This window comes from Hemibagrus wyckioides, linkage group LG19, assembly GCF_019097595.1.
Source record: "Hemibagrus wyckioides isolate EC202008001 linkage group LG19, SWU_Hwy_1.0, whole genome shotgun sequence".
NCBI classification, from domain to species: Eukaryota; Metazoa; Chordata; class Actinopteri; order Siluriformes; family Bagridae; genus Hemibagrus; species Hemibagrus wyckioides.
Window position 1 is genome coordinate 24161870 of NC_080728.1, and position 22960 is coordinate 24184829.

Below are 22960 nucleotides of genomic sequence, written 5' to 3' on the forward strand. Positions count from 1 at the left end.
ACCTGACCCTCCCCTCGTCCAAAAGCAGCTGATCCCAGAACCTCCACAGGAATCCCACAGTCCAGCTCTCGACACACAACCTCTGCATCCTGCTGGTCAAAGTCAGCATCACACACTGTGGACCAGGAACCTCCATGAAACACCTCCACTCTCCCAGAGCACCGGTGAGGACCAGCAGTGAGTCTCGACATTCTGTGACCTGTGTTTTATTTAATTGTGTAAATATTGTGTAAATTTTCAACAAGACAGAATATCAAGAAATCATTTAAATGTTATAAAATATTGTTTAAAAATGTTTAAATTAAATCATAATTTTAATAACATTTATTTCATGGTATAATTCAAATCCATCAATTTAATCATAATAATAACATAACTAATTCCAGTGTTTGTTCTAAATACAGAAGTTTACCTGAGCAGGTGACTCCAGCATCATCATTATGATTACAGTAACTCTCCCCTCTCCCCCATGACCCACAGTCCTTCAGTGTCGACTCTGATCCTCTACAGTTCACACCAAACATCCAGATTGGTCCTGATCCTGGTCCAAAGTGACCATATTGTGGTGCGTTTACAGCCTCCCCACAGCGCAGCTCTCTACACACCACTGCAGCATCGACCTCATCCCAGTTAATACCACACACTGTTCCCCACTGACCATCCTGAAGAACCTCCACTCTCCCAGCACAGCGACTTCCACCATTCACCAACCTCACACTGTCTGAGAGAGAGAGAGAGATAGAGAGAGGTTTTATTTCAACTCTCTCTCTCTCTCTCTCTCTCTCTCTCTCACTCTCACACACACACACACACACAGAGTCTTATGTTAGTTAAGTTATTTTTTCCTCACAATAAATCATGTCTAAACTCTAAACATTAATCTGGAGCTGATTGTATAAGTGACGCCTCAGAACAAACCCTGAGGATGATGTGTGTACGCTCATGTACAGCTTTTTAAATTCTATAAAAATCAAACACTTTCACTGTTTATAAAGTTACAATCAGTCCAGGAAAATTTCTGACATTTCCTGATTAAAACTCGTCCCTACTGTTAAAGTGAGAAGTGTGTGATGTTTTGGTGTGAATAATCAGTGTGAACTTACCAGCTGCTGTGAGTGTGAGTGTGGATGAGAGAAGAATAAAAGTCAGACAGATTTCCATCTCCCTCCTCACTGTACACGATGTGTTCACCTCCACTCACCCAGAGAGACTGAGAGAAGTGTATCTCCTCACTCAGCCCCCTACAGAGAGACAGACAGAGAGAGAGAGAGACAGCCAATCACACTCACTGTTACCTTATTAGAAAGATGAGAGGAAATCATCACACAGCCTCAATAACAAATCAGACGAGGCATCTTTCACTTTCTCCATATATATCAAAATAACGTCAGCGCTGATGAACAGAGCTCCGCCTCCTGTCTCTGAGGTGTGTGACTGATGAACAGAGCTCCGCCTCCTGTCTCTGAGGTGTGTGACTGATGAACAGAGCTCCGCCTCCTGTCTCTGAGGTGTGTGAGTGATGAGAGTCGATCACATCACACACTGATTTCAGAGAGAGGAAACACTCGGCTGTCGTACAGCATTAATGCCTGACAGCTGCACAGAGCAGATACACACACTGATAAACCACACTGTAACTACATCAGCTAAACATCCCTTCTACACACACACACACACACACACACACACACTCACACACACACATACCAGATATGAATCAATACAACATTATAACATGATTTAATCCATTGTTAGACTTAAACTGATGTTTATAAATGTTTTCACTAATAATTTTAATTTTTTGACATTTTACAAATTCTGACTATATTCAAGAATTTTTACCATTTCACTTGTAATTAGATATTTATTATTAAATACACACATTTACTCTGGTTTTCAGGATTATAAACAATAATAATTGTAAAAATTGATTATTATTGTTGATTAAGAACATTAAAACTTTCCATCCACTAGATGGCAGTAAAGCATTTCCAAAGTGAGATTTCTGTTTCATGAAATGTGTTTATTCTCTTAACTGACCTGCTGAGGGCGCTGTTAGGATGCTGCTGGATTATTATTATTATTATTATTATTATTATTATTATTATTATTATTATTATTATTACTGATAAACTGCTAAATATAACAATTATGAGAAATTATAGAAGTGATAAAATACACAAACAAGAAATCCACAAGAAAAAGCCCATAAAATATAAAGCCATAAATAAAAACACAAACACACTGTGGCATTAGTGCACCAGTCATTGTGAATGTAAACACAGAGAGCGCCCCCTATCTTCTTCCAGGAGTCCCTTGTTCGGTCGTCATGGTGATCTGAGTGACTGATAACTCAATATCCGTGTCGGGGATCATAATAAAAATAAGCTCAATAAAATATCCTCCATTTTGTGTGCAGGTGACCGTACATTATCAGGAAGATGCAGACAGAGAGGGTTTGTTCAGGTTGCTCCTTATCCTGGTCTGTATCCTAGAACATCAGCCTCTCTCTTGTTTCCTCTCCCTACACCGCCTTCTCCGCCTCCCTGCCGGCGTGGTGATCCACGGAGCTGTCGGTGCTCTGATTAACTCAGCAGGAATGATATCAGAGTCTTGGGAAGTGACTTTCTCACAGTTTGTTCCCATTTTTATAAGTTCCTGACCGCTGATATGGTCACATAAACTTTACAGCTGTTCTTCTTCTTCTGGTTTCATGGAGGGTTTCGAACCAACTTCATAGCTTCATACCGCCACCTACTGTGATGGAGAGTTCTGTTCTGTTGTTTAAATGGCGGTTGGTAAGCCAGCTTTAAGGTGTAAATTCCGCCACCTACTGGATTGGAGTATGGAGCACAACTTCTGTGATGGAGTGTGAAGAGAATGAATTCTATATTTCTCACCTAATCCCTTTATCCTATATTTTAATCCACTGATCCTAATAAATATCATGATTGCATTCATTTGTTTTCAGCTTCTCTCTCTGTAAACACCTTAAGGTTTCTAATTTAACCTCATCACCTCAGTGTTTTTCTTTCAGGAAGAGCTCCAAATAGAACTGCTTAAGGAACCGTAACGATCCAAAACCATTGGGGAACTTGGTGAAAAACTCATTTCAAACGTGACAGGAAGTATGGAACGGAATTTCTGCAAAGAATTTTTGGAATATGACAGCAGGCCTGAATAAACCATTACACAAATTCAAGATTCAAGATTGAAGAAGCTTTATTGTCATTTCAGCCACATATATCTGACGCAGTACATAGTGAAATGAAACATTTCTCCAGGACCTGGTGCTACAGAAACATACAACATAAAGATCAAATAGGAAAAAACAACACAGAGCGAGGACAGAAGTTTTGTCCTAGACACATAAAGTGCAGAGTGCAACTAGGTGCAAACAGAGCATAGACAAGACAGTGCAGAAACAGTAGGTACAAAAAGACAACACAAAAACACAGGACACAGCACCGAAAGATAAAGAACATGTGTAGTGAAATGTAAAAAATTAAATAGAATAAAAATGAAATGATGTACAGAGTAGCAGTGGTTGAGGAAGTGCAAATAGAAATAGGCATAAACATAAATATAGCAGAGTAATGAAATAATAACAGGGTTTGAGGTAGTGCAATAAGTACTCAACAATATAAGCTATATAAGTGTGTGTGTGTCCACACAGGTGAGAGAGAGAGAGTGTGTGTGTGTGTGTGTGTGTGTGAGAGAGAGAGAGAGTTTTGTACAGTTCAGTCCTGGGTGTTGAGGAGCCTGATGGCTTGAGGAAAGAAACTGTTACACACTGTGGTTGTGAGGCCCGAATGCTCCAGTACCTCTTTCCAGATGGCAGGAGGGTGAAGAGTGTGTGTGAGGGGTGTATGGGGTGTGTAAGAGTGTGTGTGAGGGGTGTATGGGGTGTGTAAGAGTGTGTGTGAGGGGTGTGTGGGGTGTGTAAGAGTGTGTGTGGGGGGTGTGTAAGAGTGTGTGTGAGGGGTGTGGGGGGTGTGTAAGAGTGTGTGTGAGGGGTGTGGGGGGTGTGTAAGTGTGTGTGTGAGGGGTGTGGGGTGTGTGTAAGAGTGTGTGTGAGGGGTGTGGGGGGTGTGTAAGAGTGTGTGTGAGGGGTGTGGGGGGTGTGTAAGTGTGTGTGTGAGGGGTGTGGGGTGTGTGTAAGAGTGTGTGTGAGGGGTGTGGGGGGTGTGCACGAGTGTGTGTGAGGGGTGTGGGGTGTGTGTAAGAGTGTGTGTGAGGGGTGTGGGGTGTGTGTAAGTGTGTGTGGGGGCGTGTAAGAGTGTGTGTGAGGGGTGGGGGGGGGGGTAAGAGGGTGTGTGAGGGGTGTGGGGAGGTGTAAGAGTGTGTGTGAGGGGTGTGGGGTGTGTGTAAGAGTGTGTGTGAGGGGTGTGGGGTGTGTGTAAGAGTGTGTGTGAGGGGTGTGTGTGGGGTGTGTAAGAGTGTGTGTGAGGGGTGTGTGGGGTGTGTAAGAGTGTGTGTGAGGGGTGTGTGGGGTGTGTAAGAGTGTGTGTGAGGGGTGTGGGGGGTGTGTAAGAGTGTGTGTGAGGGGTGTGCGGGGTGTGTAAGTGTGGGTGTGAGGGGTGTGGGGGGTGTGTAAGAGTGTGTGTGAGGGGTGAGTGGGGTGTGTAAGTGTGTGTGTGAGGGGTGTGTGGGGTGTGTGGGGTGTGTAAGAGTGTGTGTGAGGGGGGGGTAAGGGTGGGTGTGGGGGGTGTGGGGGGTGTGTAAGAGTGTGTGTGAGGGGTGTGGGGGGTGTGTAAGAGTGTGTGTGAGGGGTGTGTGGGGTGTGTAAGAGTGTGTGTGAGGGCTGTGTGGGGTGTGTAAGAGTGTGTGTGAGGGGTGTGTAAGAGTGTGTGTGAGGGCTGTGTGGGGTGTGTAAGAGTGTGTGTGAGGGGTGTGGGGTGTGTGTAAGAGTGTGTGTGAGGGGTGTGGGGTGTGTGTAAGAGTGTGTGTGAGAGGTGTGGGGTGTGTGTAAGAGTGTGTGTGAGAGGTGTGTAAGTGTGTGTGTGAGGGGTGTGGGGGGTGTGTAAGAGTGTGTGTGAGAGGTGTGTAAGTGTGTGTGTGAGGGGTGTGGGGTGTGTAAGAGTGTGTGTAAGGGGTGTGGGGGGTGTGTAAGAGTGTGTGTAGAGGGGGTGGGGTGTGTAAGAGTGTGTGTGAGGGGTGTGGGGTGTGTAAGAGTGTGTGAGGGGTGTGGGGGGGGGTGTAAGAGTGTGGGGGAGGGGTGTGTAAGAGTGTGTGTGAGGGGTGTGGGGTGTGTGTAAGAGTGTGTGTGAGGGGTGTGGGGTGTGTAAGAGTGTGTGTGAGGGGTGTGTAAGAGTGTGTGTGAGAGGTGTGGGGTGTGTGTAAGAGTGTGTGTGAGAGGTGTGTAAGTGTGTGTGTGAGGGGTGTGGGGTGTGTAAGAGTGTGTGTGAGGGGTGTGGGGTGTGTAAGAGTGTGTGTGAGGGGTGTGGGGGGTGTGTAAGTGTGTGTGAGAGGGGTGTGAAGGGTGTGTAAGAGTGTGTGTGAGGGGTGTGGGGTGTGTGTAAGAGTGTGTGTGAGGGGTGTGGGGGGTGTGTACGAGTGTGTGTGAGGGGTGTGGGGTGTGTGTAAGAGTGTGTGTGAGGGGTGTGGGGTGTGTGTAAGTGTGTGTGGGGGGGTGTAAGAGTGTGTGTGAGGGGTTTGGGGGGGTGTAAGAGTGTGTGTGAGGGGTGTGGGGTGTGTGTAAGTGTGTGTGTGAGGGGTGTGTGGGGTGTGTAAGAGTGTGTGTGAGGGGTGTGTGGGGTGTGTAAGAGTGTGTGTGAGGGGTGTGGGGGGTGTGTAAGAGTGTGTGTGAGGGGTGTGGGGGGGTGTGAAAGAGGGTGTGTGGGGGGGGTGGGGGGTGTGTAAGAGTGTGTGTGAGGGGTGAGTGGGGTGTGTAAGTGTGTGTGTGAGGGGTCTGTGGGGTGTGTGGGGTGGGTAGGAGTGTGTGTGAGGTGTATGTGTGGTGTGTAAGAGTGTGTGTGAGGGGTGTGGGGGTAGTGTAAGAGTGTGTGTGAGGGGTGTGGGGGGTGTGTAAGAGTGTGTGTGAGGGGTGTGAGTGGTGTGTAAGGGTGTGTGTGAGGGCTGTGTGGGGTGTGTAAGAGTGTGTGTTAGGGGTGTGTAAGGGTGTGTGTGAGGGGTGTGGGGGGTGTGTAAGAGTGTGTGTGAGGGGTGTGGGGTGTGTGTAAGAGTGTGTGTGAGGGGTGTAGGGTGTGTGTAAGAGTGTGTGTGAGAGGTGTGGGGTGTGTGTAAGAGTGTGTGTGAGAGGTGTGTAAGTGTGTGTGTGAGTGGTGTGGGGGGTGTGTAAGAGTGTGTGTGAGAGGTGTGTAAGTGTGTGTGTGAGGGGTGTGGGGTCTGTTAGAGTGTGTGTAAGGGGTGTGGGGGGTGTGTAAGAGTGTGTGTAGAGGGTGTGGGGTGTGTAAGAGTGTGTGTGAGGGGTGTGGGGTGTGTAAGTGTGTGTGAGGGGTGTGGGGGGGGTGTAAGAGTGTGTGTGAGGGGTGTGTGGGGTGTGTAAGAGTGTGTGTGAGGGGTGTGGGGTGTGTGTAAGAGTGTGTGTGAGGGGTGTGGGGTGTGTAAGAGTGTGTGTGAGGGGTGTGTAAGAGTGTGTGTGAGAGGTGTGGGGTGTGTGTAAGAGTGTGTGTGAGAGGTGTGTAAGTGTGTGTGTGAGGGGTGTGGGGTGTGTAAGAGTGTGTGTGAGGGGTGTGGGGTGTGTAAGAGTGTGTGTGAGGGGTGTGGGGGGTGTGTAAGTGTGTGTGTGAGGGGTGTGTAGGGTGTGTAAGAGTGTGTGTGAGGGGTGTGGGGTGTGTGTAAGAGTGTGTGTGAGGGGTGTGGGGGGTGTGTACGAGTGTGTGTGAGGGGTGTGGGGTGTGTGTAAGAGTGTGTGTGAGGGGTGTGGGGTGTGTGTAAGAGTGTGTGTGAGGGGTGTGGGGTGTGTGTAAGTGTGTGTGGGGGGGAGTAAGAGTGTGTGTGAGGGGTTTGGGGGGGTGTAAGAGTGTGTGTGAGGGGTGTGGGGTGTGTGTAAGTGTGTGTGTGAGGGGTGTGTAAGAGTGTGTGTGAGGGGTGTGGGGGGGTGTAAGAGTGTGTGTGAGGGGTGTGGGGGGGGTGTAAGAGTGTGTGGGGGGGGTGTGGAAGAGTGTGTGTGGGGGGGGGGGGGGGGGTGTAAGTGTGTGTGTGAGGGGTGTGTAAGTGTGTGTGTGAGGGGTGTGTAAGAGTGTGTGTGAGGGGTGTGTAAGTGTGTGTGTGGGGTGTGTGTAAGTGTGTGTGTGTGGGGTCTCTCTCTCTCTCTCTCTCTCTCTCTCACACACACACACACACACACACACACTCTCTCCCACACACACACACACACACACACACACACACACACACACACACACACACACACACACACACACACACACACACACACACACACACACACACACACACACACACACTGTACTTTTCATTACCACTCATTCGAGCATTCAGTGTTTCCTCTGAGTTCATTCCTACATACTGCTGCTTATACGTCAGTTTTGTTTCAAAAGGTTTCAGCTGAGATTAAAGTCATTTAGACTATAATGAATAATCACTGAGATTATTGAGGTGAGATGTGAGTGATATTTAAGCTGAGTGATAATATTTATAGGACTGATAGTGTAATGAAAGAAGAGCACAGCTGGTTAAGAACCAATAGGTGTGAATTAACTCTCTCTAATCTTTTTGCTAAGACGGAGAACAAGGAATGTGACGGTGTTCTGTGTTGTAGTCCATGGTTGGTCATGTTTGTAGGCCACAGTGCATTCTGGGTATATTGTAGTTGGACACAGTTTCAGGTGTTGAAGTGACACACTTGGAAGATGACAGAAAGAGGATTAAAGTTGTTTTATATAGCTGATATTTATATTATCAGAAATAATATAATCATGCTTTCACTGTACTGCTTGTGCATTTACATACATTAACCACATAACCAAGAAGACACTCACTTTGTCTCTCCTACATCCTGTTCCATAGTGATGACATCATCATTATCTTCCATCTAATGAACAGATAAAGAAATACAGTGGACAATTTTCCTATAACTGGATGACCCAAAATGTTTTATTCTTTTATTTATACCACAGAAAGTTGGTACTGATTACCAAATAGTGAGATTTTAGTCAATTCCTGTTATCACTTATATCAGTAATAAACAGCCAGGATGTGATTGTGTCTTAACTCCTAAGGCTTTAGTGGACAGATGGATGGCTCTTAACTCCACCTGATTGTTGTGTAGCTCTGTGACACCACACCATGAGAGAGGCATCTGTGATGATTAATTCCACTGATGGCTACTGCTCCACAGTGGACACCTTTTCATAGGTAAGTGTCATCATGTAGCATCGTTTCAGGTAACACCACAGAGGATGCAATAAAGAATCAGAGTTACTAAATAGTCAGAAACCTTAAATCTATCTATCTGTAGACCTTCATGTATCTTGTCAGAATTAAGCAAGACTAAGTTATCCAACATCCAGAGTCTTTTACACAGTCTTTAATTTTATTAATCTGGTGTCTGTCACATGGCTTTATTAAAATTTATAGTAAACATTGTGATCTATTTTAATGAAGAGCTGAACAAAGTTTGGTCCACTGGATTGGAGTAAAAGATTATCACCACTCTACTGATGTGGTTATATTCTCAACAAACCCACAAACCCATAACAACTGTACTTCTGCGGTGGTTTTGTTCCTAGTTAATTTTGCTAAGGGTCTTTCTAAGGTTCTTGTGTTCTGTTGAGATATATGCTGACTCAATAGTGAACCTCTATAGTCACGCAATCTGGAATATTACCAGGTAAATTAAATTATGTTCTAACATTTGAGTGATATGTTTTATGGTGCATGTGTGATCATTATACTGAGGTGCTAGTTTTTGTGAGGCTACATTTTCTAGAGTGTAACAGAATTAGGACTCAAGCAGTATAAAAATGTTGTAGAAATGATAGGATGCTGATCTGCAGATGTTACTAATGTGGCTCTTTATTTCTTGATTGATTTTCTCAGCCTTCAATTCTACATTAATTTGAAAGGGCTCTCTTTAAGCCTCCTTTTCATGCAACAAGACCTCCATGTGATCTTGCATAATTTCAGGGAATTAATAAACTTTTTTCTGATTAATTTTATATATGAAATTTTAAAAAATGGGCTGCTGGAGTTGTAGTTATCGTGGTTTGGTTTTTACTTAAAAACGAAAGAGGATTTTAATACGACACTGTCATTATAAATATTTAGAAAATGTCCAAGAATAACAAATACTGTATTCTAACAAATACACATACCTGATTTGGGGGTGGTGGTGGTGGTGGTGGTGGTGGTGGTGGTGGTGGGTGTAGCAGTTGACATGGTGGATATGTCTGTATTCACAGAAAGAAAAACACTTTCTATCACACAATTGTATTATTTTAATGAATGACGGCCTCGACACCTGTGTGATTTTTATACCATCCAACTTTATTATCCTTTTTTTGTTCCTCCAACTCCCCTATTAACATGACCTACTTTTTATCCATTGCCCCCTAGAGTCTATATGCAACAACTGCGTACATAATAGCACTCATATATCTATATTCAAACAGATGAATATTACATCCCCAAATTTGATATCGTACATATCCTTGTAACTCAGCACTTAATTAGTTATAACATACTAATGCAAAAATCAGTATACAAAACTAAACCAACCATAACTAGATCAATATTTGCAATGATTGGCATGACAATTTTTCATTTTTTTTCTTAGGGCAGCGATCCGCCTACACCCTTTACAATTATAGATCAAGGACGACTCGGGGTTTCACTTCTCGTCCTGATCTGGTGACATAGTGTGGAGTAGCAGTATCATTCATGTCTGTCTGTTTGGTGTGATCCAGTGGCACTGTGTGTGGAGTGCTCGAAGACATTCTGGACTCAGCATTGACGGGCTGTGCTTTATCTTGCAGAAGGAGGCAATGATTCATTCGGAAAACTTGGCCTTCTGCAGTGCATATGTGGTAGGATCTGAAAGTGTCAGCGGGATTTATGACCACCGCAGGTTTCCAACACTCTGAATCTTGAATTCAGACATGGTCTCCAATCTGTAATGGTGTAAGTGGTCTTGCTGACCTGTTGTAATACTTTTTTGGTACAGCTGCCGTTGTTCGCGTCTAGCATGAACACCTTTTCCACTGACAGTTTTGAGCTGTAGCTTCAAGACAAATGGAACACTGTTCAACTATACTAGCAATCTGTCTGGACATGCCAGGCCAAAAGATAATGTCTCTAGCACGCTGTTTGGATTTTTCAATTCCCATGTGGGCTGAACGAACGCATCTAAGCATACACTATATTGCCAAAAGTATTCGCTCACCTGCCTTGACTCGCATATGAACTTAAGTGACATCCCATTCCTAATCCATAGGGTTCAATATGACGTCGGTCCACCCTTTGCAGCTATAACATCCATGAGATTGCCAGATGGAGATAAACTCCATCAGATTGCCAGATGGAGATAAACTCCATCAGATTGCCAGATGGAGAAGCGCGATTCGTCCCTCCAGAGAACGCGTCTCCACTGCTCTAGAGTCCAGTGGCGGCGTGCTTTACACCACTGCATCCGACGCTTTGCATTGCACTTGGTGATGTATGGCTTGGATGCAGCTGCTCGGCCATGGAAACCCATTCCATGAAGCTCTCTGCGCACTGTTCTTGAGCTAATCTGAAGGCCATATGAAGTTTGGAGGTCTGTAGCGATTGACTCTGCAGAAAGTTGGTGACCTCTTCGCACTATGCGCCTCAGCATCCGCTGACCCCGCTCCGTCAGTTTACGTGGCCTACCACTTCGTGGCTGAGTTGCTGTCGTTCCCAAACACTTCCACGTTCTTATAATACAGCTGACAGTTGACTGTGGAATATTTAGGAGCGAGGAAATTTCACGACTGGATTTGTTGCACAGGTGGCATCCTATCACAGTTCCACGCTGGAATTCACTGAGCTCCTGAGAGCGACCCATTCTTTCACAAATGTTTGTAAAAACAGTCTGCATGCCTAGGTGCTTGATTTTATACACCTGTGGCCATGGAAGTGATTGGAACACCTGATTCTGATTATTTGGATGGGTGAGCGAATACTTTTGGCAATATAGTGTAGCTTTGCATTATCCACATTCAAAAGGAAAAGCAAAACATTTTAGCTCTTCACATTCCCCTGTATTTAGGTCTTTAACAGTTTAGAACACAAAACATGTCATTAAACTGAACTTTAGTGCGATAACAACAAAAATATTTACATTTTGATTTTCACTGCCGTGAACATGACTTAACTATAGCATTGATAACATGGACTGAAGAAAATATGGCGCACTACACACGTATCAACACTACGGTACATCAAGAGGCTCAAACAATGCTAAAGGCACTTAAATCTGTTCCAACAGTGTCATAGCGCCATCCTGTGGACAACACAGTGTACTGCCCTACATATGCTCAACTTAATGGACTGTTACAGGCGTTTTGTGTATAAATCTTAACAGGAATGTCTATGAAACTCAGTTTAATCAACAACTTTCAGAACACACATTTGTAATTGATAAACCATTGTTGTTACATTTTTCACAAAAATGTTATATTTGTATTTCGCCTTAAATACATTACCTCATAATCCCTGAACACGTTGTCTCCATCGTTAGCATAGAGTGGGTGATTAGCACACATGGTGCACAGGCTGAGCTCATTTCAAACTTTTATACATCCGAAAACAACATATTCACCCTTTAAAGGATAACATTTGCATTCCTCAAAACTTCCAGGCATTAAGAATGTATTCTTATTACATTTGCATGCATTTAATACCTGATGAGGGGAGATGTGAATAGTGGATAAAACCCAAAACACGGAGCTGCTGCTTTACAATCAGAGTCTCTGTATTTTCTGAGAAGCACACTCCCCCCTTTCCAAACAGGTGAAACCCCCCAAGGAAAAACAATCAACCAATGCATCACTGTGGCTGAGCAGAGAAAACCAATCGCCACAGATCACACTACAAAATGCATTCAAAAACCACATTCTCCTGCCCCAAATTCAGTGCTACTTGAATAGAATTTATTCACCACTTTTCCCACTTATTTATCAATCTTTGAAACCACCACAGAAGCGCGTGAATCTCAGTGAATCAAATATTTTCTATAAAAAGATTCATATACCTGTGCTTAATGTAAATTAAACTGTTACACCAGTAGGTGGCAAAAACAAGCATCTTTTTATGTGTGAAGTCATTCTGTAAAACACAGACTAATCAAATCACAGTCTTCACATTTCTTTACTTTTCTAAAGCATTTCTTTTCTGAAAAAAAGGAAAAAAAGAAAACTACTTTCCTTTTTGGATTTTTTTCTGCCTGAGGTTCACAGCAATCCTGCAGGATTTTTCACTTGTGCTTGTGTGCTGGATGTTTCTGTTGTACTGAAGGATCCGTTCTAAAACCTGTAGGAATTTCCTGCATATATTGTCAATGTGAGGATTTCATCATTCCTACAGGATACCAGCAGATATCCTGCAGAAAAAAATGAAACTCCTGCAGGATTCCTGTAGGTTATTTTTGTAAGGGTGTGATGGAGTGTGAAGAGAATTAATTCTATATTTCTCACCTAATCCCTATATCTTATATTTTAATCCACTGATCCTAATAAATCTCATGATTGCATTCATTTGTTTTGAACTTGACAAAGAAACAGGACGAGGGACGCTGAGCCCTTGGGTTGGTGTTTACCCCCTCTACTGGTTCTATACCCATCATTCAAAAGCACTGTCTCTATTCACTAGTGAAGGGAATGACACTCGAAACATGAGCAAGGGATAAACACTGTTATTGAACCAGAACATGAAGTAGTCAAGTTGTTGTGTGTGGAAATGAAGATTCTGACCTCACAGATCTCATGGTTATGGGAAAATTAAACAAGCTCAGGTACAGGGTTTCAGTGTGAGCTGTTTCATTTTTTTCAGTACAAGCTTCAAAGCCACAGTGTCGAACATCACATCAGTATCATGAACTAGTGCAGAACAAAGAACAAATCCTCTTCCACCAGCCCCCCATCAAAATCTGTGGCACCAACATAGACCTGTACAGCTCTCAAGCATTAATACTCAACCAGAATAATATAACAGGGGTCAAAACAAACAAATAAATACATTTCAAGAGTTTTTTAACATTTACCTTCAAGTTTGATATTTATTTTATGTACACATTTACTCTGGGATTTAGGATTATAAACATTAATAATTTAAAATTACTATTCAATTTTTATGCATCCACTAGATGGCAGTAAAGCATTTACAAACTGAGATTTGTGTTTCATGAAATGTTTTCTCTCAACTGACCTGCTGAGGGCGCTGTTAGGATGCTGCTGAATTATTATGATCATTATTATTATTATTATTATTATTATTATTATTATTATTATTATTATTATTATTATTATTATTTTTAAGGTTATAAGAGGTTATTAAAAATACAAACACAACACCTGAATAGTTTTTTTTCCTTTATTCCTGCCTGTTCTGATGTTGGTAATTTCCTGATGTCTGATATGGTCACACATTTGTGCTAAACAGTATAATATAAAGATAAAGGGAAAAATTTGTTTTAGAGAGTGCAAATCAGCTGCCATCTTAGTTCTTGCTTGTGTCTGTGTGTGTGTGTCTGTGTGTGAGTGTGTGTGTGTGTGTGTGTGAGTGTGTGTGAATGTGTGTGTGTGTGTGTGTTTCTGACAGGAATTTCATTCATGGAATGTTAGGAAGGGTGAGTCCACATAAACCATGGCAGTAACTGGGTGTCCAGATAAACACTTTATATCTGTGTGTATGTCTAAGAATCTGTTCATCAGAGAGGAAAAGAGAACAGCTGTGTGTGTGTGTGTGTGTGTGTGTGTGTGTGTGTGTGTGAGTGTGTGTGTGTGTGTGTGTGTGTATTTGCATTTGTTCATTAATTACATATCATTATATTATACAGGGGAGTTGTCCAGGGTTTAGGGTGGAGCTGAAGGTGGTGCTGGGATTGGAAATCACAACCTTCTTACCAGTATATAAATATTTATTTATTTTTACTGCCTGAGAAGTTCTATAATGACACTGACCACAGATTAATCACTACAAGAACAACTCATTCAAATCACATCATCACATTACATTATAAAAGCACTTTTATTTAAAAACAAATACAAAAACAATGAAAAAGCTGAATAAAGCTGGGCATAAGGCACAATATTTACTCACTGTGAAAAGGAAAAAGTTGCATTTGCTTGCATTTTGTTTATTTGGATAAAAAGTTCTTGTCATTACCCTTTATATACAAGGAGACAGGAAGTAGGGCTGCTGATGGAGCTGAAACACCCCGACTTTCAGGATTACTTTAACTGCAGCTGATAAAATAATGTCTGTTACAAAAAACTCACACTAGAGACTCTTTCCATAAATGTTAAATAAACATCTCCTATCAGAAAACATCATCCTCCATGATTATACACTATTCTCTGTTATATAGACACATGTTTTAAATCACTTTATTTTAGGTTTAGATAATGAGTAGCTTCCACTATACAAGTCCCTGTGAAAGATGTTACTGTAGGAAAGATAATGTATTTGAACAAGAACATTAATATAAACTAATCAAAATTAAAGTTGCAGTTGTAAACATTATCAGAGCCGTGCGGTTGAAGAAAATTAACCAAGACTTACATTACTATTACTAATTACATTACTATCATTCAGGTGTGATCTAAAAGCACATGCCACATGTTCACAGCTTGTAGCTTTCACAATGTAAAACATCTTCCTATTCCTTCTATATATATTATGAGGAGCCATGGAGGAAATCCATATTTTATAAAACCCTGAGAATATTGAAAGAAAGCTGTTTATATATTTAAGACAGTTCCATATATCTGGCATAAACCATGTAATACCAGATCTGTTGAAATCATTAAAGACTCCATCCACCCCGTTAACGGTCTGTTCAGCCTGTGCCATCAGGAAAGTACTTCCACAGTCTGATGACTGCCACACAGATCCATTAGGAGTCTATAAAGACTCAGTTTCTACACTGACATTCTGAACACTGCACTTTACTACATGTAACACACCTTACATTTACATTCATGGTATTTAGCAGACACCCTAATACAAAAGGACTTACATTTCTATTTCATTTTATACAAATGAACATTTAAGGGTTAAGGGCCTTGCTCAAGGGCCCAGCAGTGGCAGCTTGATGATCCTGGGACTCAAACTCACAACCTTCCAGTCTGTCATTCTGCACTTTACTGTTACTACATGTAACACACCTGTACATATGGTACATCACATTCCACTCTGTTTACACATTCTTTACTGTTACTACATGTAACACACCTGTACATATGGTACATCACATTCCACTCTGTTTACACATTCTTTACTGTTACTACATGTAACACACCTGTACATATGGTACATCACATTCCACTCTGTTTACACATTCTTTACTGTTACTACATGTAACACACCTGTACATATGGTACATCACATTCCACTCTGTTTACACATTCTTTACTGTTACTACATGTAACATATTTGCATATCACATTCTACTGTTTTCAAATTATTGCAAACATCATATTTACTTATTTTATATTATACTTATTTTTATTTATTTACTTATTTTTTAATTTAGTTCTTTAATATTTAGTAAATTTTATTAATTTCTATGCAAAGTCATTTCACTGCAAACTGTGTACTTTATATAAGTGTGTGACAAATAAATCTAATCTACTATAAATTTAATCTTGAAATGAACATTATGGCCATTTTGATGGAATAAACTGGTGAGATAAATGAGGTGTGGTGTGTCAGTGATATTTAAGCTCACTATGACTTATAGCACTAAATGTGTTGTAAAAGGAAAGCTGGAAACATTTGGTTCAGTAATAATGGAGGTGATTTAACTCTCCCTAATCTATTTGCTAATAACAAGGTGAGAAAATGAACATGGTTCAGAATGAATGAAATTATTGGAAGTAAAATAAAATCATTTTTTGTGTTTATAAAAGTTGAAATGTAATTTCCTGAGAAAACGCCTTTGGGGGCGTGTCTCAGTCACATGGTCCCTGTCTTTCTGAGATTTCTCCTCCACATCATCATATTCTGTAAAATAAACACATTTACTTCTTTAATATATCATTTATATTGTATTAATAGTAATTGTTTTGTAACACCTTAAAATACAGTAAATGATGCACTATGTAGGATTTCTCTGATATTTCAACAATAAATGAAGAGAATAGAGGACATTTATCAGATCAGTTTTCTTAATCTGACTGAATGGAGATTTGTTATAAAAACAGTAAGCTGATGTTTATGTTATATATCATAGATAATATTTACAGTAGATCTTATCTAAACTGTTTAATAAATGCACATGTTTAATTATATTTGTTCTAAAATCTGATCTGAAAGTTGATATTTATTATATACCATATATAATATAATCATATATAATCTAATCTTTTACTGTGCTGCCTGTGAACTTATGTACATTACAGAATAAACAGGAAGTCACTCACCTTCTGTCTCTCCTACATCCTGTTCCTCAGTGATGACATCATCATAATCTTCTGGATTGTCTAATGAACAAATAAATAAATCAGTAATAAACCACTGTGTGTGTTGCTGTTATAGTAAAATACTGAGTTACAGGGTGGTGTGATGAAGCAGAGGAACAGTGACCACCACAAAGATGACCATTTTCCCATAACAGCAGTCGTGGATTCAAGCTGTATTTATTGGGGATGCAGTTAAAATGCTTGCTGATGAAATGTTGGATCATTTTGATGAACTGAAGGCTGCTTACTATATGAGGTGTTATTATTTTATTCAGAAGATAATAAGAGTTAATATACTGATTAGTGTTTTAAGTGAATGCATTCTTCTGTTTAATCACATGGTGGCACAACAATTAAGGCTTTGAGATACTGATCAGAAATTTGGGGGTTAGGGTTAGCCATGCTGAACATGTTGGGCCCTCGAGCAAGGCCCTCAAGCGCTGCTTCAGGGCAGGTGTATCATTGCTAACCCTGCACTCGGATCAAGTTAGATCATATGTGAAGCTTAAAGGATCTACTTTTAAATGATGCCAGTCCCATCGAAAACAAACATTCTCAGTTTATGTAATCCGTGTGAAACCAAGGAGAGGCACAGAATTCCTGTCGCACTTCATTATCTGATAATGACCTGAGGCAGGACACGCCCACATGCTATTCACAGGGAAAACAGTCTGGGTAATCTACATACAAGGCCACGCCCCCCGGACACCGGCTTGCTGTTGCACGTTTTTGTTGCATGTTTTTGGACAGGTATATATATATCTATATATACCTCCTCTCATATGGACTTTCTAAACAAAAAGTGTCTAAGAAAATTTAAATGAATGTATTGTTTTCTGTGAATAAGTGAGCAGGATGATTGTCACATCATTTTGAAGTAAAAACCCCAGGCTACAAGATCCAGGTCACAAAAGTCTTGTACACAAATGTTATGAATGTGTTTTGTGGTCTTATTTCAGTGACTTATTTGTTTGTTGTTTTCAATAATCACGCATAACTGTTATTTTCTCCAATATACAAACTTGTAAATACATGCTGCTCACATATTATTGTAGCCCAGTTTGTGCTGAATACAGTGTAATCAGACTTTAACCATTTATGTGTTTATAAGTAACTGAAAAATACACAAATGTCAGGACATGTCAGAACTTCTTCAGGGCCCCAAAACACCTGCAGACTCCTAAGGGTTAAGGTGTAATTTACCCCTTTTATTAACACAATTTTTACATTTAAATTCAATTAATATTTAAAATTATTTTCATTAAAACTGTAATAATGGTATTTTATGGCAGATGTTATGGTGGATTGTGGCAATAAAATATCATAAACAATCATGGGTATTATTTTTTGTATGAACTCATAAGTCATAGTGTGACTTATGTCCAACCCACCAGACAAGCTGTTAAAGTTAATCAGCTGAGATTTATTTATTTAATGTACATCATTATTGGGATTTAAGAAGTAAGAGATGAGCATTAGGGGGAGGAGCCAACACCAGCATCCCTTAAATCCATCCCTGTGTAACAGCATGTTCCCCAGGGTTTATTACTCTAATTCCACAGAAAATTGCTAATGAGTACAACATTTCTAATAATAAATTTAAATAATAAATGTATGTGGAGTCCCTTTTGAATAAATTGTTGCTATAGAAACCATGTATTGGATTAATTGCATTAATATAAACTTGTGATTTACATCTGCAGTACTGTCAGAGCTGCTGTTATAGAAAATTAATCAACACCATACTGACCAATCAGAACGCAGAATTCAACAGTGTGTAAAATAAAAAATGAAATTAAAACACAAAGCTTGAATTTTACTGTATAAATGTTTAAGGTAAATAAATTCCATGAATCTTCAGAATAAACTGACCTGTGATGATGTTTGGGTTTGTTTCAGTGGTAACTGCATCATCATAGTTCTCGGACACGTCCTCTGTCAGAACGTAGAGATAAAAGCTATTAAATCCACATTAATGTCATTAATGATCATTTGGATGCTTGTGGATGCAATACTGTCCCATTATTATCATACCTGTCAGTATAACTGACTTCTGATCAGCTGTAATGGCGTCATCATAATTCTCAGCTTCATCCTCTACACCAAAACACAGATATTTAAAGATATTTAAAGTTTAGTGAAGGGGCAGTTTCTACACTGTGTATTTGATGACACAATGCAAAATGACATCGTACACATGTAAAAAACGTCACTACACACAAACCAATAAACAAACTTATTCACAGTGTGTGTGTTTAATTTATACTGCTTTCTAAAACAAATTCCAAAACAGAACCACACCATCCACGTGATCAGGGATCGGTCCAGCAGTGACGGCATCATCGTAGTCCTCTGGTGGGTCGACTCTTCCTGGATCACCTAAATGAAATAAAAGCAGAGACTCTGTACAAACAGCTCCATCACATTCTGACCTCATGGTTTAATGTGAAGTCAGTAAATTGATGTGATCAGTTAACAACTGCACCCACTTATGATGTCACTGGTGTCGATGACATCATCATAATACTCCGCCTTTTCTCCCATCCCAGACTTTACTGTAAAAAGAACAATTTATTTGTTTCAGGGTTTTTAAACATAATCACGTCTCAGAAAGGAGAAATTTAGTCATTTCTGATTTCTAATTGTAATTCTAATATCTTTCAGTTAATGGAGTTAGACAAACTCACACTCTGGACATTTTTACCTGAGAGAAGCTCATCATCCACATCCTCATACCCAGAATGCTGTTCTTCAGAGAGGAGACTTCCTGTTAGAGGAGAACAGGACAGTCAGGAGACGTGTCCAGAAATGCAGAACAACACACACACACACACACACACACACAGACACACACACACACACAGACACACACACACACACAGACACACACACACAGACACACACACACACACACAGACACACACACACACACACACAGACACTCACACACACACAGACACACACACACACACACACACAGACACACACACACTCACACATACACAGACACACACACACACACACACACACAGACACTCACACACACACACACACACACAGACACACACACACTCACACACACACAGACACACACACAGACACACACACACACAGACACACACACAGACACACACACACACACACACTCTCACACACACACACGCACTCACACACACACACAGACACACACACACTCTCACACACACACACACGCACTCACACACACACACACTAACACCCACGAACACACACACACACACGCAGACACACACACACACAGACACACACACACAAACACAGACACACACACACTCTCTCACACACACACGCACTCACACACACACACACACACACTAACACCCACGAACACACACACACACAGAGACACACACACACACACACACACACTCACCCCTTTAAAAAACACTACATTACCCCACATGAACTCTAGCTGCACATTTCCTCTCACACATTTAGGTTATTTTTATTTATTCAGTATAAATGACATATACACACACCGGGAGGGAGATGAGGGGTATGCACCTGTACAGGAAAGCAGTCACATGCACACACACACACACACCCACACACACACACACACAGACACACACACACAGACACACACACAGACACACACACACACACACAGACACACACACACAGACACACACACAGACACACACACACAGACACACACACACAGACACACACACAGACACACACACACACACACAGACACACACACACAGACACACACACACACACACACACACACAGACACAGACACAGACCCATGATCCTATTCAAAAACCACATGATTCAAGCATTTATCTGGACACTCAGTAACCACCATGGTTTATGAGGACTTATTTTTTCTAACATTCATTCATTAAAATATGTATCACAAAACTACACATTCAGACACATACTTTCAAGTCAGCAACCCCCCAAACACCCTCCACCCCCAAACACACACACACAAACACACACAGACACACACAAGCACACACACACACATATACACACACACACACACACTTTAGAGAGAAGTACACTTTTATAGAGAGAAAAAAACACACACACACCATTTTTTATTTTTAGTTATTAATAATAAATGACACACTCACACACACATAGAGAGAGAAGGGGGATGCACCTGTCCAGGAAAACACACACATACACACACGACCCCCAAACACACACAGCCCCCCTTTAAAAAATCTACACTACATTACCTCACATGAACTCTAACTGCACATTTCCACTCATACATTTAGGATATTTTTATTACAGGAAAGCACACACATGCAGGCACACACACACACACACACACACACACTCACACACACACACTCACGCACACACACACGCACACACACGCACACACACACACACTAAATCAGAAGCTTTAATAGATGTTTATCAGCAGAATCCTGTCTCTACACCACATGTACTCTAACTGCACATTTCCTCTCACACACATTGAGCTTATTTTTATTTATTTATTTTAAAGAAATAAATCACACTGGATTTGGGGGAAAATATTGCTCTAATCACTGAGTTTACATTGAGGTGTGTATTCTGTATTGAGGGATTTGATCATTTCCATGCAGTGAATTTCAGCTAGAAGTTTAAATAGAATACAATAAGTGTGATGTAGAACAGTCCACATATCACTCACCTCTTTGAGTGAAGCTCGTGATTCTTCTAGCCATGTATCTGTGGTTGATCTCCTCATAGACTGCCTCAGACTCAGTCTTACGCCTCGTCCTAGAGACAACTGGGAGTGGGGAACAATAATAATAATAATAATAATAATAATAATAATGAATTGATGCAAAAAATAATAAAGAAATTTTAACAATATAATGAAATGTAATAAATACAGTGATGAAATTCATTTGCAGTATAAAGGATTGTGAATACAAAACTGTTAATAATGTCTGAGTACCTTTCCTAAGAACTCTGTTCTGATAAAACAGTACCAGCAGAAGCACTAAGGCCAGGAAGAGCAGCGTTCCCAACACAAAGAGAACCAGTGGAGGGGTGGGTGGAGCTCGAGGTGACACAGGGTTTGGATTGGCTCTTACTGAGGTCAAAAACACAGAAGAGGATCTTGATACGACGCTGTGATCAGAAATATTTGAAAAATGATGAACAGTAGCAAATATTGCATTCTAACAAATACACATACCTGATTTGGTGGTGGTGGTGGTGGTGGTGGTGATGGAGGAGGGGGTGGTGGTGGGTGTAGCAGTGGACATGGTGGATATGTCTGTATTCACAGAAAGAAAAACACTTTCTATCACACAATAAAAATAAAGTGTCCCTGAATAAGGTTTATGACATGCTGATCAGTGTTTTACAGTTTAGGGTCTGAGCTTTCAATCAAACATCTAAGATTCTAAATAAAAGTTATCAAGTCTTATCACTGAGACAGAAAGCTGAAAAGTTAGCACACCCCTCTGACCTGCACAGGTGACTCCAGCATGAGAGCAGTCAGTGTGGTTCTTCAGGGAATGATGACAGTCCCACAGGTGAATCTCATCCCCTCGACACTTCACTCTGTTCATCCAGATAGTCCCTTCACCAGAACCCAACCAAACATTCCTATCATCACTCAGCGCCGACCCACAGCCCAGCTGTCTGCACACCACCTGAGCGTTCCTGATGTTCCACCGATCATCACAAACGGAGCCCCACGTAGAGTTATGATACACCTCCAACCTCCCAGAGCAGCTTCCCTTTCCTCCACTCAGCCTGAGAGACCAGTGCTCTACATCACACACATCACACAAGAGGAAACACACCAACACTGAATAACAGCTCCAGTCACACAGCTCACTGCAACACCATGATCATCTAACCTTATATTATACTCAACATGGTCTAGTTTACCTATAACAGCTTTTGTGGTGTTCTGAAAAGGACACACATACCAACTTACTACAAACATCCTGCAATTCAGCTTTTTATTTTGATGTGTGATAAATAAATTAATTGGCTGCTGAATAAAATCATTTGAAGCAGTAAGATCAGCTTTTGGGTTCTGGTTACTGCTTTTATCTCTGTTACACTGGTTTTCATGAAATTTAAGGAAGATTAAAGGCTGGTTATGTGAGGAAATTCAGTAAAGTTCTCAGTAAATTATTTCATGAATACATGAGGAAATCTCTTCTCAAATAAAAAACAGTACTAAAAGCTTTTCCTTATATATCCTTACTTGAGCAGTGTTTCTGAGAGGGAAGTGAAGAGCAGATTTCTTGTGTACGTGGAGACTTCCCATCATCTGCAGTAATAAAATCAGTGCATTAATGAAAGGTTTCACATGCAGG

At 41.1% G+C, this 22960-nt stretch overlaps 1 long non-coding RNA gene and 1 pseudogene across 1 annotated transcript; both read right to left on the bottom strand.

The window, feature by feature from the left end:
• LOC131370087 (deleted in malignant brain tumors 1 protein-like) overlaps positions 1-22960 on the bottom strand; it is a 33497-nt pseudogene that overhangs the window by 4916 nt on the left and 5621 nt on the right.
• Positions 7498-21853, bottom strand: LOC131370117 (uncharacterized). Its single transcript, XR_009207383.1, has 3 exons — positions 21820-21853; positions 7965-8017; positions 7498-7827 (listed from the first exon to the last, which is right to left on the bottom strand). It is a non-coding gene; the product is annotated as an uncharacterized LOC131370117 (long non-coding RNA).